Source organism: Lissotriton vulgaris, chromosome 4_1, assembly GCF_964263255.1.
Source record: "Lissotriton vulgaris chromosome 4_1, aLisVul1.2, whole genome shotgun sequence".
NCBI lineage: Eukaryota > Metazoa > Chordata > Amphibia > Caudata > Salamandridae > Lissotriton > Lissotriton vulgaris.
The window spans coordinates 1,913,691,427-1,913,708,428 of NC_141691.1; positions in this window are offsets into that span (position 1 = coordinate 1,913,691,427).

Consider the following 17,002-nt stretch of genomic DNA (forward strand, 5'->3'; position numbering starts at 1 on the left):
AAAGCGATTGTGTGCTCGGTTAAAAACCGTGAGAGTGGCAGTCGGAAGGTATCAAAGAGGCTTACCAAATGTTAAATGTAGTGGCGCACAACATGCGGGGCTGCCGAGGGTCAGTGTTCGGTTAGGAAAACGCGGAAGTAAATACACGGTCGTGGAAATGGAAAACGGACTCCAGTGAATGTTAGTGACCATGGGGACGTGCCGGTGATTAAAAGATCGTAAAGTGGGAAAATCAAAACATGACAATGGCCGTGGCCTGATACTGTACTAAACTTTGAAAATATAAATGCGATGAACAAACAATGTGTATGTCTGTGCATATGGACAAAAACATTATGGATCGATAGCGGCGGCCATCTTGGAATGGTCAATCACTGTATTCGTTAACTGTAGGTACCATCACGAACATAAAAGCAATTCAATACTGTGCATCATAATAGTAAAGGAAACTAGAATGGGAGGTAAAGGATATGTAAACTGATGGGGATCAAAGGTGGGGAAAAAAGTTACCGAGAGAATGATAAACAGATAAGAACCGAAAGTGGAAAAGAGATGACAAACAGTTAGGAAAGGTAAAAAGGGAAACAATATGTGAAAACGAGGTAGATAAGTAAAAAAAGGATGTAAAACAAACGGTGATTAGATAATAGATATAAAACGAAAATGCGGAATATTAACACTGCGAGAAAACATGTAAGTATGGAAAGTAAGATAAGAGAATATGTACATTGGGACAACAACTCATTATAGGAAACAACTGTATTCGAGTCTATCATTAAGACCAGTATGTTTATTTGCAGATCTTTCGCTATCCCCTGACGAAGGGCTCAGCCCGAAATGCATAGGGATGATGTATTGATCAATGGATGTCATTAAAAAGCATAATTGATATATTGCTCTACAAATAAGTCACTATGATGTAATATGTGACTCATCGATTAAATGAACTTCTAAAAAGGATTACCACCGACTACGCTTGTTTGAAATGTGTAATACCTTGTGATGAAAATATAATTCAGGAGTTCACTCTCCCATCGGAGTGCCTTTGGAAACAGTGCAGGCAGTCCTTGCACTCCCCCTTTTTTCAATATGTTGCAATAAAACAGAAGTCACGACTAAAGAAAAGAGGCTACATCATAAAAAGAGGAAACGTGGCAGAGGAGATGAGGCTCGTCATGATTAAATAAGAAAGCACGAGAGAAGCAGAAATGTGGAGAAATAACCCTAGGCTGGTTCCTTAGATAAGAGAGAGATGGTCGTGACAGGATGTCTGTTTGTCGTGTTTCAGTATACGGGGGCTCTTCTTCTCGGAATTGGTTGTCTTGGTTTAGCAAAACTGGGCTATTTCTCGGAATCGGCCCGATTATAGGGAAATGGTTACAAATGGGGGGGGGGTCTTGTTCTCGGAATCGGCTTAACCATAGCAATGTACAGTTTGAGTGAGGAAGCTGTTTCTCGGAATCGCCCTAACCATATGAATGTACCTTTGAATTTAAGAGGAAGGAGGGTGCGTGTACAACTTTGTGAGCGCGTGATCGGGTTTGCTCGTGTTCTCGTTTGCTTGTTTTCCGACACATGATGGGCTCGGGGACGTGACTGAGAGGGTGTATGATGGGACATAAACTACGAAAAATAATCTTTTTCCACAATGTGTATATGGTTAGTATGTTAAATAGACAGGTGTTTTAGAACGATGACTCTAGTAACAGTTTTCTACACTAGTGATGTTATGTTGTTATGATACATAATTGATATTGACTGTCTGTTCATTTGAATTTGTTTTGACAGCCCGGATGATGTCCGTTCCTGGACGAAACGCGTTGGCTGTTTAACTGTACATGTTTTGTTATATAACGATTGGATATGATATGGAGAATTGGACATTGATGAAATAAGTGTCGCCATCATTTTATGAAGGAAGATTTGGAATCAACGCTGTTGAACCTATGAGAATACATTTTTTTAACACGGCGCTCCCGCTATTGAGATTTCTGAGTGTTTCCCATATTGCATCATGTTTGTTTTGCCTGCTCAGCATTCTTATTTTGTTTTTTACCATAAAAAATTCCAATGTGGAAGTATATTTAATTAAAACATTAAAAAAACCATAGGTGTGATGTGCAGTTAGTTTTTTCCAATGAGTGGGGTCCATTGATTGTGTCTGGGTTCACTATGCCTTGAGGACCCTGTTGAAAGAAAATAGTTAATGGCTGCCCTGACCTAAATACGGTATGGTGGTCGCCACTGTGACCAGTGAAGGATGGACACCCACATCAAGGAAACATAACATTATGTTTGCATTTGAAAACACACTTTCACCTAGAAGGGTATCTTGGCGCTGAATAACAGATATTTATTGTTATCCAACGGTACTCATTTTATCAACCTCAGAAGGATGAAAGGCTGAATGGACCCCGGTATTTAAACCTGTGACCATGAGGTCAAACACAAGCTCCTAAAGTCGGTGCATTAGTCCACTGAGCCACCAGACCCAGCCTGAAAAGAGAAAAGCTGTCCTGACCCTCACCCGAATCTCTGCCTGGATGGGCTTTTTGGATGGGCTTTTCCCTGAGCTGCTGAAGGCAGCCTCCTGATTTGACTCATGAGAGTTTCTGGGCTGCTGTGGGTATGTGCTGTCTTCCGTGGGCCTGACTTCTGGGACTGGAAGTGTTTGGAAGTTGAAATCTCTGAAACTGTGAATTTCTTACGACCAATGGAAGGATTCCAAATTGACTGGTGAAGGGCTAGGAGTACTATGATAGCATTAGGTGGGATACACTCAGAGGTGTCAGTGTGTGAATAGGGTAGTTTAGGAGCCATCCCGAAGAACTGATGGACCATAATCCCAGTTTCTTGAGCTGCCTTAAGGTTTGTTTTACTGTGAGGTGCTACCTTACATTCAGCAGTAAGCCTTTATGTTGCTTTCACTAGAAGAGGGAGAAAACCCTGCACCACAAACAGTGTGCTTCATGGATAGCAGAACCCCTTCATCCTTTCTGGAGGTGTTTCATCACCTACTCGGCCCACAGGAGACACATGAATATTGCAGGAGAAGAATTGAGGCAAGACCTTGCAGATTCCGACCTTGCTCAGAGCCCTGTTGGTGAATCCTACCTTCTCTCAGAGTTTTGACTACTGAATGGTTCATCAAATCTTAAAATCCCCTTTATCTTACATTAACTCTACCTTGACCTAGATATGATTCTTATTTAACGCAACAACACTCAGGAGCTTATTAACAAGCCCCTTGTGCCATTTCTGCATCATTTTTAACATGGGTAAGGTGACGTACGGGTGGCGCACAGGGCTTTTAAATAAGCCCCTCAGTTTATGGGCCTTGGGAGGATGAAACACTGAAATTGAGCTTTCTTACTATGGATGTTTGGAAAGACTGAAACAGTAACTCTTACAAAAATGCAGGATCCAAACCAAATGTGATGTGAAGGTTGGAACAAGCCTCAAAAATACCTCATAGCTTAACAGACCATGTGTAACAGGAAAGGAAAATACTCACAGGGTATGTTGACTAACTTTCTGTGCCAGCTTTACATCACAGAGGTTTAACCCCTCCCATGCTCATGACGAGCTCAGCTCGTCATGAGCCACGGCGCTCCAGTGCTCATGACGAGCTCAGCTCGTCATGGCCCTTGGAACGCTCAGGTGCGGGGAGAATTCCCCTGCTGTGCTGAACGTTCCATGGGAGCCAATGCACCTGTGACGAGCTCAGCTCGTCATGAGCATGGGGGCGCTGTGCGCGCCCTCCTCCCCCCAGCACAGCAGGGGAATAACCCCTGCAGCGAAGGGGTTAAATCAATGCACTATGTTTATTTGAAATTTACTTTCCAGTGCTAAACATGTTTTGCCCTGGAAGGTTGTCTAAAAGTAATGCAAAGCAGAGGCTATCACTGCCTTGCTTTACCTTGTGTCATGGGGGGTGTTCCATGGGTGGTACCTGGGTGTTCCCATTCAGCCATCTATGGTTTTTTGACAAAAAACCTATCAACTAAAAAAGTAAACTGGGATTTGCATAAAAAAATAATGCAGTTTTGACATTGGCCTAATCGAGCACATGCTGTTATTTGCCCAATCTTTTCCTGTGCAGCACACTTCCACAGTGGCAAAAGTTCTAAAGTTAGTCTAAGCTTAGTAATTTGTACTGGAAGGGTGCCCTTCCTGTACAAAATGTATGTTGAACTCAAGCAGGCATCTCTGTACACTGGCACCTGTTTGTGCGCCACCACTGGGGAGAGCAGGACAGCGCCATGTGTCTGTAGATGTGGCGCTGTCCTGCTCCCTGTCTGTCCCACAACGCACAGCAGCAGCTTTGCTTACTACGCTAGGTTGCAAGACATTATAGTAAATATATTTCCACATATGTTCATAAAGAGGTCTGATAGAATGATAGAATTGTATTTGTAATTTTAGAATGCTGTTTTCCTGTTTTGTTTTATGATTACTTTGTAGTACCCTTGCAACAGAGCAAGCAGTGTGGTAAGCTGTGCTTCTTTTTAAGCTTAAAAAAACTCAAAGTATATCAATATTATTATCATAATATATATTTATATTATCCTGTTATATCCAAATATTTTGTGAATTCAGTCTAAGTTTTAATAGGTTTGGTAGTGCTTGCCTAGAACAATGACACGAAAAGTTACCACTGCTTATTTGCCAATTTAAATCCTACAGGACATATGCTAATTTAAACAATTTTAGGCATTGTTTCATTCATTGCCATTCCAGGTTCGTTGCCTGTCAGCATGCTTGGACATGGATCTGGATTTTTAGGTGCTCTGTCTGTCTGGGTCGAACATAGTTAAGTGCACGCTGCTCAATAAAGGTTACTTCTCTTCAAACCCTCTGTCATAATTCCACCACTTACAACAAATCTGAATGGACGGAAATTATAACATTTCCTTGTTCCATGGAATACGGGGTCAACAGCTTTGTCACGAGAAGCCCTTTCATCTTGGGCAGGAAATGCACTCGACGGTTGAGGTCGGAGGGAGCTGGCAGCGAATCACAAACACTGCAGCAGCTGAGAAATAAAATCAGATTTACGGTGGCAAGGCCTTTCTTCTTAAACGATTCGCTTAATGGAACTGCACTTCTTGCTGTAATTACACTAAGATTTTCCTCTAAATAGACCCATCATGTCTGCGGGGAATGAGATTTTTATATCAATTTATGATCAATTTAATAACTTATCTCATTCGTAAATTTTGGATCGCTTGTTATCTGTCATTGAGTAAAAGACAAACCCCGCATAGGTTAGATAAACCCCAATAAACTTGACGCAAACTCTGAATGACCACTTACAACTGGTGAAGTTTTAGGAGTTTTTATATATGGTCAGAATTAAGTGCATATACAATCCTCTCAGGATAAGTTTCAATAAGTATACAAAAGAATACAATCAAAAATCAATTCCAGATCTCCAGATTAAAGTATCGATACAATATGGTCTCGTTGCGTCATCTACAAAAGAATAGACAAGTTAATTCTGTCCCTACTCTGTACTAAGTGACATCCCTACTTCGCAAGTTCCTTACCTAAAAAGGTGTCAGCAATTTGACTTCCAAAGAAGTACAAACTCTCTTAACTCCTAATGGTATGTTCTATCGAGAAGCAGTACCCTCTCTGCCTACCCATCCGCTCTCTAAGGGTCCTCGGCCTACTGCTCTCTTGCGCTCTGCTCTTTCTCTCTGACTTCTCAGGACATCTGCTCAAGTCATCTGCGCTCTGAGCTCTTCGCTATCTTCTCCCCGGGGTACTGTCCCTAAAATACACAATCACAGTATGGGTGGAACGCCCCTTCGACGCCCACCGCGGACTTTCCCCATGATCTCATTCTTTGCTCTTTTCCATGTCTTCATCTCTTTCCGTCGTCCGTTAAGTTGACCCTTCTCCTTAGGCGCCATCTTCGTCTTCTTGCTGGTGACTTCATTGACATATCAGTTGTCCTTTTGGAGCAAAGTCTATCACCTCAGCAGACCTTTAGTTCTTTACGGCTATATGCATAACCTTTCTTGGTCCTGTGAATGGTCATTTCAAAACAAGACTCAAATTCCAAGCGCTCCTTATCACGTTTAGGCCATAAACTCCGTCCGGCATTGTCACCTTAAATCTAACCAAGACTAGACCCCTTGGCTCGCACGTTCACATCAAGGCTATTCACGACTCCTGTGAGCCCACTAAATTACAAACAGCGGACTACACTCCTGCGAACCCTTGGTCAGCTAGGTTAAAATCACACATGACCTAAACCCTTCTAACATTCTTACAAAAAGCTTTCTACGCAGTATAACCTTTAACACACATTTATATATAATCGCATTTAGTAAATCGTTTGCTTAAGTGAATACATTCTACATAGAATATAAATTACCTAAGATACAAATTACATAGAATATAACTTTATATTCCCCTTCGTTACATCGTTATGTATGTTCTCTGCACATCTCTCCGTGTTACATTTCTCGCCGTTTCTCCATTTAAAGTTACACACGTACATGAATTCTACTTTGCACGTTCTTCAGTTCATAAGCATTTCTACACATTCCTACATTAGCCCACTACGTATACGGGCCTTCTAAATCTAATGCATGTTCAAGAGTAAATACAGTTACATTTCCTATATTACTTTGGTTACATCGGTTAATTATATGCTATAGGTGTTAACTTCACGTTACAGTATACGTTTCATTCCTACGTTTATACGATATGCTTGTAAATATGGCTCGGATATATGTTTTATTCAAATTGCGCTCTCTCAGTTCCCCCCTTTGATGACTTCTAGGAGTCATCACTAAATGCAATTTGAATAACACCCTTACACAGAACTAGTTACAACATTCCCTCTTTTTATCGTTTCGAGAGCTCTTAAACTTTTGTACTGTTGATCTTGCAAAGCAGCTAATCTCCTTTCTTGCTCTCTCATGGATCTTTGTAACCGGTTCGACCTATACCATTTATACAATTTAACTAACCCTAATAATGTGATTATGCAAATCAATACTACCAATACAGGTTTTAATATATACCACACAATGGTTTTACCAAGGTTGGCAAACCAACTTCCAACCTTTCCTACTCCATGACCTACTTTCTCCCAAACATTTGTTTTTGATAAATCTTCGATTTCTTTATGTATTTGTGTAATGTTTTGTATGACTCTCTCAAGTGGTTTTGAATTGTCTGGAATGTAAGTACAACATTCTTGGACCTTCAAAGCCTTGCAAACTCCGCCCTCTTTTGCTAGCAGTACATCTAAAGCAAGTCGGTTCTGAAGAACCATTGCCCTAATCGACTGCATCTCTCCTTCTACTAGCATTAATGACCTTGCAGTACTTGCAGATAATCTATCTACGATTGTAGCTAGTCTCCTGATCTTAACATCGTTAAGTATCAAACCTAACATAGGAAACATCGCTCCAAATATGTCTCCAACTACTTCTGCATCTCCTACTTCCCTTTTCGCTCTTGTCGAAGCCGGGAATCAACAGAGGAGGGATTGCCTGCAGCGGGTAAGCGTTATGTTTCCCCACCGCTATCTAACACACCGCATACCCGCGCTTTACAGTTTAAGCGTCGGGTATGCGATGCTCTATACGCTTGTCCCTGGAAACATTTCTTATTGGAGATGTTATATTTACCTTTAGCACACCACTGCGGAGGACACGCACCCGTTTCCTCTTTCTGGCGCCACAAAGAATCCCCTCCCGGCTTTCCGCCTCACACCATAGCAACTAGCAGGTAACCCTTCACAACTTTGAAAATAATATTTATTCTTGAATATCTTTTTGGGCAAACGCTGTTTTGAATCCTTATGAACTAGCTGACTTGCTCGAAGTAATCAATTAGCACTTTGTAATGTTGACTCATAATCCCCTCATCCCCTTTTGTTTATACATAGTGCTATTCCTTCATATGAAAATTACCAGTGGGATAAGGCATTTATTATCCTCACACTGCAACTGAATATTGTGTTACACAGCATCGGCTGTTGCATAAACTCACAGAAAACCCATTGGTAAGGGATAATTTGTTTTTTCTTCGTTGCCCAAAACTCGAATTAGTTCTGCAAACATTTCCTTCCTTTGCAAGCCTCCTTATGAGTCCCCTTTTTCTTTCTTCCTTATTTTACCCTCACTGTATTTTAGCTCGATACAGAGCTTTCAGAGGTCCAGACTTACTCCATCCACATATTGGAATTGGAGTGGAAGGTAATGTCTATTATCCTTTGAATAATAGGTTTTGCATGTTTTGTGCTCTCTGGATCTTGAACACGTATAGGCACCTGTATTACCGCCACACCAAGAAGCCACTCACATACCTCCTTACGTATTTTATTAAATAGAATGTTTCTGACATTTCACGTTTCACTCACCATCACTATAAACACCCTCTAAATTTTTAGGACCACTGTGTACGAGTGACACATGACCACACATGGGTCTTTTAACTCCATTTCACTCACTACGTGCACATTAGCACCATAGACCAATCACTTGCTCAACTATGCAAGTATTTTCACTATATTTCACCAACCATGTGCGATATCCACGCACGCCACAAACTGCATGTCGGTTGCACAAGTGTCACCATATGCAGTATATAGCTGAACATGTTTAGTTAATAAGTGCATACATTATTTTGTATTACCAGCCCTGAAGAGTCGTGTGACTCAACCGCACACGACGAAACACGTGTCGGCATCTGTATTATTCTCAAGTCTGGAGAAAATTAAACATCTTGCTGTGACAAGAAGACTTACATCAAAGAACCTGCTTCTGCGCTTCCTTTTTAACTTTGGTCATTGTACCTTGTTTGGATGAACACAAATGTAGTTGCGAGAGCTTAGCTATGTATAAATGTTTTGTCTTTTGACTTGTTTGGACGGTTAAGGGTGTTTTGCCGTCTGCTCTTCACGCACTACATGAACGACTATCTTGCCTCTCACACACTTTGTAACGTATCAACCCAGGTAGCGCGCCCTTCTAGTCCTATTTTCTAAAAACCCCCGTGTCACGAGAATTCTGATTTGGCTTAGGACTGGGTGCCTCCACGTTACCACTTTCACTACAACAACTACCACACAGCAGGCTTTTGTCCATTTTAGAATGGACAGAGATAAAGCAGCAGCAGATCTCTTTGAGAACCTTGCCAAAGGCATGCCCACACACCAGGCATCGGCCGCAGCGGGTCCTGCACGAATAGAGGGTCTTAGAGACAAATTCCTGAAACTGGAGAAGCTTAAAAAACAAGAAAATTCCAGATGGTGGGATGGGGCCACTCTTAAACACTATTTAAAACTCAAAATAGTCCCTAGAGGTTTACGGTCCCACATCTTCCCCACCTATGATGATCTCGACCGGGATCTCATGGTCAAATGGGAGGATTCACTAAATCAGAATTCTACCACACTCATGGACATTCTTATTGAGAGTGCTGACCGAAAGACCGGGAAATTACAGACGGAAATTTCCAATATTGAACAAGAGATTAAAGATCTCAATAAACCCGAGGCCACCGTAAAGAATTACACCTTACTGGATGAAATTCTGCTCAAACACCAGACAGAAATAAAGAATAGAAAGGCACGCCAGATCAAGAGGGATGAGGCAGATTACAAGAATGGGAGAGTTTACACCTTCGACCGTAAATACGACTCACTGATCCCCAAACCTAGGAGCAGCTCGCAGCCTGGGAAACCAACCACTTCCAACTCCGCCCACTCGAGCACTACCTCCCTGAGTTCTACTGGACTCAGTGACATTGAAAACGAAATCCTTGCTAACGCACAACCTAACAATTCCACCTTTTTTTTAGAAGTGGAGCGGGTGCGGAAGGGCAACAGAACCCAGCCTCTACAGGCCGCTGCAGACCAAAACCCCATAGGGGCAAACGTGGGAACAAGCGAGGAATATCGCAGAAAACTGAGGTCAGGGACACAGAGGAACTAACAACCCCACTTGATATTGTCCAAGTTATCAATCTTTCCTCATTATCATTGACACCTGACATGATTTCCCTACTCAACAAAGGTCTTAACTTTAACCCCTATGCTACAGGTGACTTGTGTCAAACTAAAATTGACCTGTTCAAGTTTACATGTAACCTGAAACTTAAAAAACATTTTGTGGGATCACAACAGTCACAAAGACAACCTACTCTTGTTCCAACTGTATTTGACGATGTACCTGTAACGATTAAAGATATACAAGCAACACATCTGCTTCTTTCTTTGACGGACAGGGAAGACAGTCCATTGGAAATGGAGCAGTTACTAGAAGAACTAGATATAGAAACAGATTACAATATAACAAGTGGTCTGAAATGCAAATCCAAATGGATACCAACACTATCAGGTTGCAATTCTATTGACAACTTTCACAAACGTGTTCTAGAAGATCTAGATCGAACCAATACCAAACACCTAGACAACAAATTCAAATACAAGGACAATCTAACTAGAGGAGAACGATCGGCACTGTCTACTCTCAGTAAGAACTCTAACATCATCATTAGGGAGGCTGACAAAGGGGGTAATGTAGTGGTCATGGATTTAGTTGACTACAACAACGAGATCCATGGCCAACTGAGCGACTGCTCTTGCTACGAGTCACTAAACTACAACCCCACAGGTCCACTTACCAAGTTAGTGAATGAACAACTGTTACTTTGGAAACAATCAGGTCTTTTAGATGACAACGAATTTCTATATCTGAAGGTCCACAAACCTACACACCCTTGGCTCTACACCCTACCCAAAATCCACAAGGACAAACCATTCCCACCTGGCAGACCTATAGTGTCAGGGATTGGTGGTCCCACCGAGAGGGTCGCGGAATACGTGGACCTCTTTTTGGGACCATTAGTGAGAAACCTTCCCTCATACATACAAGATTCAAAACATATACTCAATATCATGACTGACATAGATTGGCAAAAAGACACCATACTGGTCACTATGGACGTAGTGTCCCTTTACACCAGCATTAACCTAGACCTAGGGATTGAAGCCATTACAAAGGTTCTCTCCAACAGACCGGCTTCACTATGGGCACACACTAACATGTTAATTCAAATGATGAAGATCATCTTGGAGAATAACTTCTTCATGTTTGATCGTAAATGGTATAGACAGAAGAAAGGAGTAGCGATGGGCTCCAAGTTTTCACCCTCCTTTGCAAATCTCTTTATGGGAGCATTAGAGGCTGATCTCATCTGGGGCACCAAAGGTACACAATACACTGACTCCATAGTGTTTTGGGGTCGATACATAGATGACTGCTTTCTCCTTTGGTCCGGTACTGAGGAACTCCTCAACTCCTTTTTCGAATACCTCAACACCAACAATTGGGAAATCAGTTTTACCATGCAACACAGTCAGACTCACATTGAATTTTTAGACCTGGAATTCTATGTAAAAAACGAGCAGTTACATTCGAGACTTTACAGAAAACCTACCGCATGCAATTCTATTTTGCATGCTTCAAGTTTTCATCCTGAACATCAGATACGATCGATTCCCTATGGAGAATTTCTTAGGGCTAAACGTAACTGTAGTGAAGCCTGTGAACTTGACAACTGCATCACAACCATGAAGAAAAGATTTCAGAATAGGGGTTATACTAGAACCTCCCTTAAAAAAGCAGAGTCGAAAACGAGAGCCGTCACTAGACCTGATTGTCTAAAAACACGTACTGAGATGAAAACCACTGACAAACACGTCAGATTCATTACTGAATTTAATGCCCTAAATCAGCTCACAAGAAAGAGTCTGAACAGACATTGGAAACTCTTACTAGAGGACCCCACACTGAAAGAATTTATCCCAGAGAGACCATCCATCACCTACAAAAAAGGTTTTACTTTGAGAAATAAACTAAGTCCTACCGTTCCCACTAATACCACAGCTCAGAACTGGCTCTCTACACGTGGCATTGGTTTCCACAGATGCGGATTTTGTTCCATGTGCATATGGGGGAAACACGGTACAAAAAACTTTGCAGGACATGATGGTATGGTTTATCAGATTAAACACAACATCACTTGCCTCAGCAAGTTTGTGGTGTACATCATCGAATGCCAATGCGGCAAAAAATATGTGGGGAGTACCATTAGAGCTCTTAAAGAGAGGGTAGCTGAACACATGAGAGCTATACAAAAGAGGGACCCCAGATACCCAGTAGCCCTTCATGTGGCAGAATGTCAACCCAATGAGGATGACATCAAAGTACGTGTTTTTGGGATCGATCTAATTCCCCTCAACATCAGGGGGGGCAATCGTGAACTGATGCTCAGGCGTAGGGAGGCCACTTGGATCATGCGCTTACGCAGCGTAGAACATGGGCTTAACTATGATTCTGAGCTCCAATATTTTCTTGGAGATTAATAATGTACCGGGGGATCCTTGGTGCACACAGATTGACATACTGCGCAAATAGTAGGAGCCCTAAAATGAGGAAAACAAATGACAACACATTGGATTTCCTCTCTTTAGGGATTAAATGTATTCTACTTCCATGTATGTGTTTTTAAGACAAACCTTGTATATTGTACCATTTAACAAGGGTAAATGTTTTTAGATTATTGCTAATGTTTTTTTGATTATCAAGAGTGACAGTACAAACATTGTCTACTATTTCGTAATCCTTATTGTCTATTTACATATCCTAAGTCCTGGTTTCGCATTCTTGCATTTAAAGACTTTAATTATCTTAAGTGTATATGGACAGGATGTGCCTCACTACTGTCGTTCACCTTTGTTCACAATTAATCTCTGCACCTTTTTCTCTTTTGCACAATACATCTAAGTAATCCGGCCACACCCAGGCCTTGCCCTGCATGTCTCAACGTCACCCTTTTATGTTGAATTTTTCGTTTCAATGGACATGGGGTTCTTTGATCGTTGTGTTACCTATCAGCGCTGAAAATCTTTCCCCATATTGGAACAATAACCATAGAAGTAATATGAGTAGTCAGCAGGAATCTCTTTATTTTATTTTACTTACATGTTAGTAGTTTACTTTCACTCCTTCTCCGTTATTTCTAAATGTGGCGACTAACTACAGACAAGGACGGCTATTTATATGTAAATAGACATAAACGTCCTCCTTTCGCCATAAGCTTCCCCATTCAATAATGGCGCTGTAACTATCCATTTGCGGAAGCACATCTTCTATCTCGATCTTTCTCTATATAATCCCTCCTCTCCCGGGGTCACGTGTCCGTACACGAGAGACGACCGCCGGGAATCAACAGAGGAGGGATTGCCTGCAGCGGGTAAGCGTTATGTTTCCCCACCGCTATCTAACACACCGCATACCCGCGCTTTACAGTTTAAGCGTCGGGTATGCGATGCTCTATACGCTTGTCCCTGGAAACGTTTCTTATTGGAGATGTTATATTTACCTTTAGCACACCACTGCGGAGGACACGCACCCGTTTCCTCTTTCTGGCGCCACAAAGAATCCCCTCCCGGCTTTCCGCCTCACACCATAGCAACTAGCAGGTAACCCTTCACAACTTTGAAAATAATATTTATTCTTGAATATCTTTTTGGGCAAACGCTGTTTTGAATCCTTATGAACTAGCTGACTTGCTCGAAGTAATCAATTAGCACTTTGTAATGTTGACTCATAATTCCCTCATCCCCTTTTGTTTATACATAGTGCTATTCCTTCATATGAAAATTACCAGTGGGATAAGGCATTTATTATCCTCACACTGCAACTGAATATTGTGTTACACAGCATCGGCTGTTGCATAAACTCACAGAAAACCCATTGGTAAGGGATAATTTGTTTTTTCTTCGTTGCCCAAAACTCGAATTAGTTCTGCAAACATTTCCTTCCTTTGCAAGCCTCCTTATGAGTCCCCTTTTTCTTTCTTCCTTATTTTACCCTCACTGTATTTTAGCTCGATACAGAGCTTTCAGAGGTCCAGACTTACTCCATCCACATATTGGAATTGGAGTGGAAGGTAATGTCTATTATCCTTTGAATAATAGGTTTTGCATGTTTTGTGCTCTCTGGATCTTGAACACGTATAGGCACCTGTATTACCGCCACACCAAGAAGCCACTCACATACCTCCTTACGTATTTTATTAAATAGAATGTTTCTGACATTTCACGTTTCACTCACCATCACTATAAACACCCTCTAAATTTTTAGGACCACTGTGTACGAGTGACACATGACCACACATGGGTCTTTTAACTCCATTTCACTCACTACGTGCACATTAGCACCATAGACCAATCACTTGCTCAACTATGCAAGTATTTTCACTATATTTCACCAACCATGTGCGATATCCACGCTTGCCACAAACTGCATGTCGGTTGCACAAGTGTCACCATATGCAGTATATAGCTGAACATGTTTAGTTAATAAGTGCATACATTATTTTGTATTACCAGCCCTGAAGAGTCGTGTGACTCAACCGCACATGACGAAACACGTGTCGGCATCTGTATTATTCTCAAGTCTGGAGAAAATTAAACATCTTGCTGTGACAAGAAGACTTACATCAAAGAACCTGCTTCTGCGCTTCCTTTTTAACTTTGGTCATTGTACCTTGTTTGGATGAACACAAATGTAGTTGCGAGAGCTTAGCTATGTATAAATGTTTTGTCTTTTGACTTGTTTGGACGGTTAAGGGTGTTTTGCCGTCTGCTCTTCACGCACTACATGAACGACTATCTTGCCTCTCACACACTTTGTAACGTATCAACCCAGGTAGCGCGCCCTTCTAGTCCTATTTTCTAAAAACCCCCGTGTCACGAGAATTCTGACTCTCTCAAGTGGTTTTGAATTGTCTGGAATGTAAGTACAACATTCTTGGACCTTCAAAGCCTTGCAAACTCCGCCCTCTTTTGCTAGCAGTACATCTAAAGCAAGTCGGTTCTGAAGAACCATTGCCCTAATCGACTGCATCTCTCCTTCTACTAGCATTAATGACCTTGCAGTACTTGCAGATAATCTCTCTACGATTGTAGCTAGTCTCCTGATCTTAACATCGTTAAGTATCAAACCTAACATAGGAAACATCGCTCCAAATATGTCTCCAACTACTTCTGCATCTCCTACTTCCCTTTTCGCTCTTGTCGAAGCCTTTCCTTCTATTATCGCTAAATCCCTTGCATGATATATTTTGGGGAAGACAATTGCCAAGTAACACGAACCATACCAATTGTCAGGTAGTTTTACATAGGCATTTCTTCCACATACAAAATATACATTAGGAATCGCTTGCATCCCTTTCATAAAATCCTTCGTGTAGTACTCTAACCTAAAAGCATGTTCGCAATTTACTTCACCTACAAATACACTCTCATAATACGTCTTGCTTCGAGTTAAACATAACTTTCCTGTCTGCGTTCTATCCAAAGCTATTGGACCATTGCTACCTTTCTTCTTGTGTGCTTTTTCTTCTTCGGTCCAATCTGTTTTCCACTGTCCTGACATTTTCAGAATCTTCTGCCTTCTGTATCTGTCGTCTACTTGTCCTATGAACTTTTTCTCTACCTCTGACACTTTGCAAGTCAGATTATTCCTGCGTGCATATGATGTATCTAGTGTATCCCAAGGAAGAAAGAACTTGTCTAGTCTATCCTCCTTTTTATAATAGTCCCACTTATTCATTTGTTTATAACTCGGGACTTCAGGCAGTACCGAATCATAATTTGAAAAGTAGTACTCAAATCCTTCTCTACCATAAAATATACTGAGCAGTAAACTACATGTTATCCCATAAGTCAGTGGGAGATGATGATATCTGATGCCTTCGTCTACGGAAGCCGGCAATTGCATACAAACGTAACATTCCTTGGCCTCCATGGCATCGATATACTCGTACAATAATTTGGCATATGCATTTGACCTAAAGTTTCCCTGTGACTCGTCTACGTGTAACCTACGAGCTTCATTTGCCAGTAACGCCTTTTCACGGATGACATTGCTCTCCTCTTTCTTTCCAACAAGAGCAGGTTTCAAAGTCGTTACAGGCTTTACATCTTCTGTTTCTTTATCACTTGCACGTCCTACCATGTACGATATGGTAACTACTGTAAATATAAGAAAAATTACTATTGCTATTAGTGTACCTATTATGCATTTGGCTTTTCGGTTTGGGTTGCCGTTCTCCATGTCATCAAAACAGCGCAACTCCTTCCTTTGCGAGGAAAGTGTTTCTTTTCAGTCTTTGAAAGTGCTATTTAACAACAAAAAGTCTCTTTTCGCAACAATGTCTTTTTCTCTTTAGCAACAGACAACCCTAACCCTTCTCCGTCCTCTAAATGTAATCCCTAAATTTATTCTTCTTTCCACTCGGCTCTAGGTTATCTTCTTCTTTATAGCTTATATACAAAAGTTTTTATGCATCAACAATTATTCTCGTACCTGCAGCTTTAACAACAAGTTCCAATAGTTCAAAACGAACAACTTTTTCTTCTTCTTCTGGAATTTGATGGCCAAAAGTCGGAAACTGTAATCGATTTAGCACTAGATCTTTGATCCGACTTAGGTATGGGGGTATGGGAAGTGTGAAAGTCAGTAACCCCTCAGTCTCGAGTCCAGGCGTCAACATCCATATCTCCACTGCCACAAATAGATCGAGATCGATTACCTTCACTTCTTTCACTCTCCCAGATTTCTGTCCCCAAGACATCTGCTAAATAAGCCCACTCTGGGGTGGCGTACCTTCTGCAGGGCACACTTACCCTTCTCGATCTTCTTGGACTCTCAGTGCCTGAGTCTGTAGTTTCTTCGTCTTGATCCGACTCTTCAGCGATCGGGACAAGGGTTTTTTCTTGATCTGCTTTTAAGCTTGGCCTTCTCCTTCTCTCCGGCCAACTGGCTTCATCACTCCTTGTCCTCCTGCTCCTTGTTCTTGGACTTGTCTCTTGGTCACTCTCAGCTTGTTCGGTATCCGATTCGGACTCCCAATTACTTTCTTCTCCTGAGGCGACTTCAGTCCCACTGGTGTCCTGACC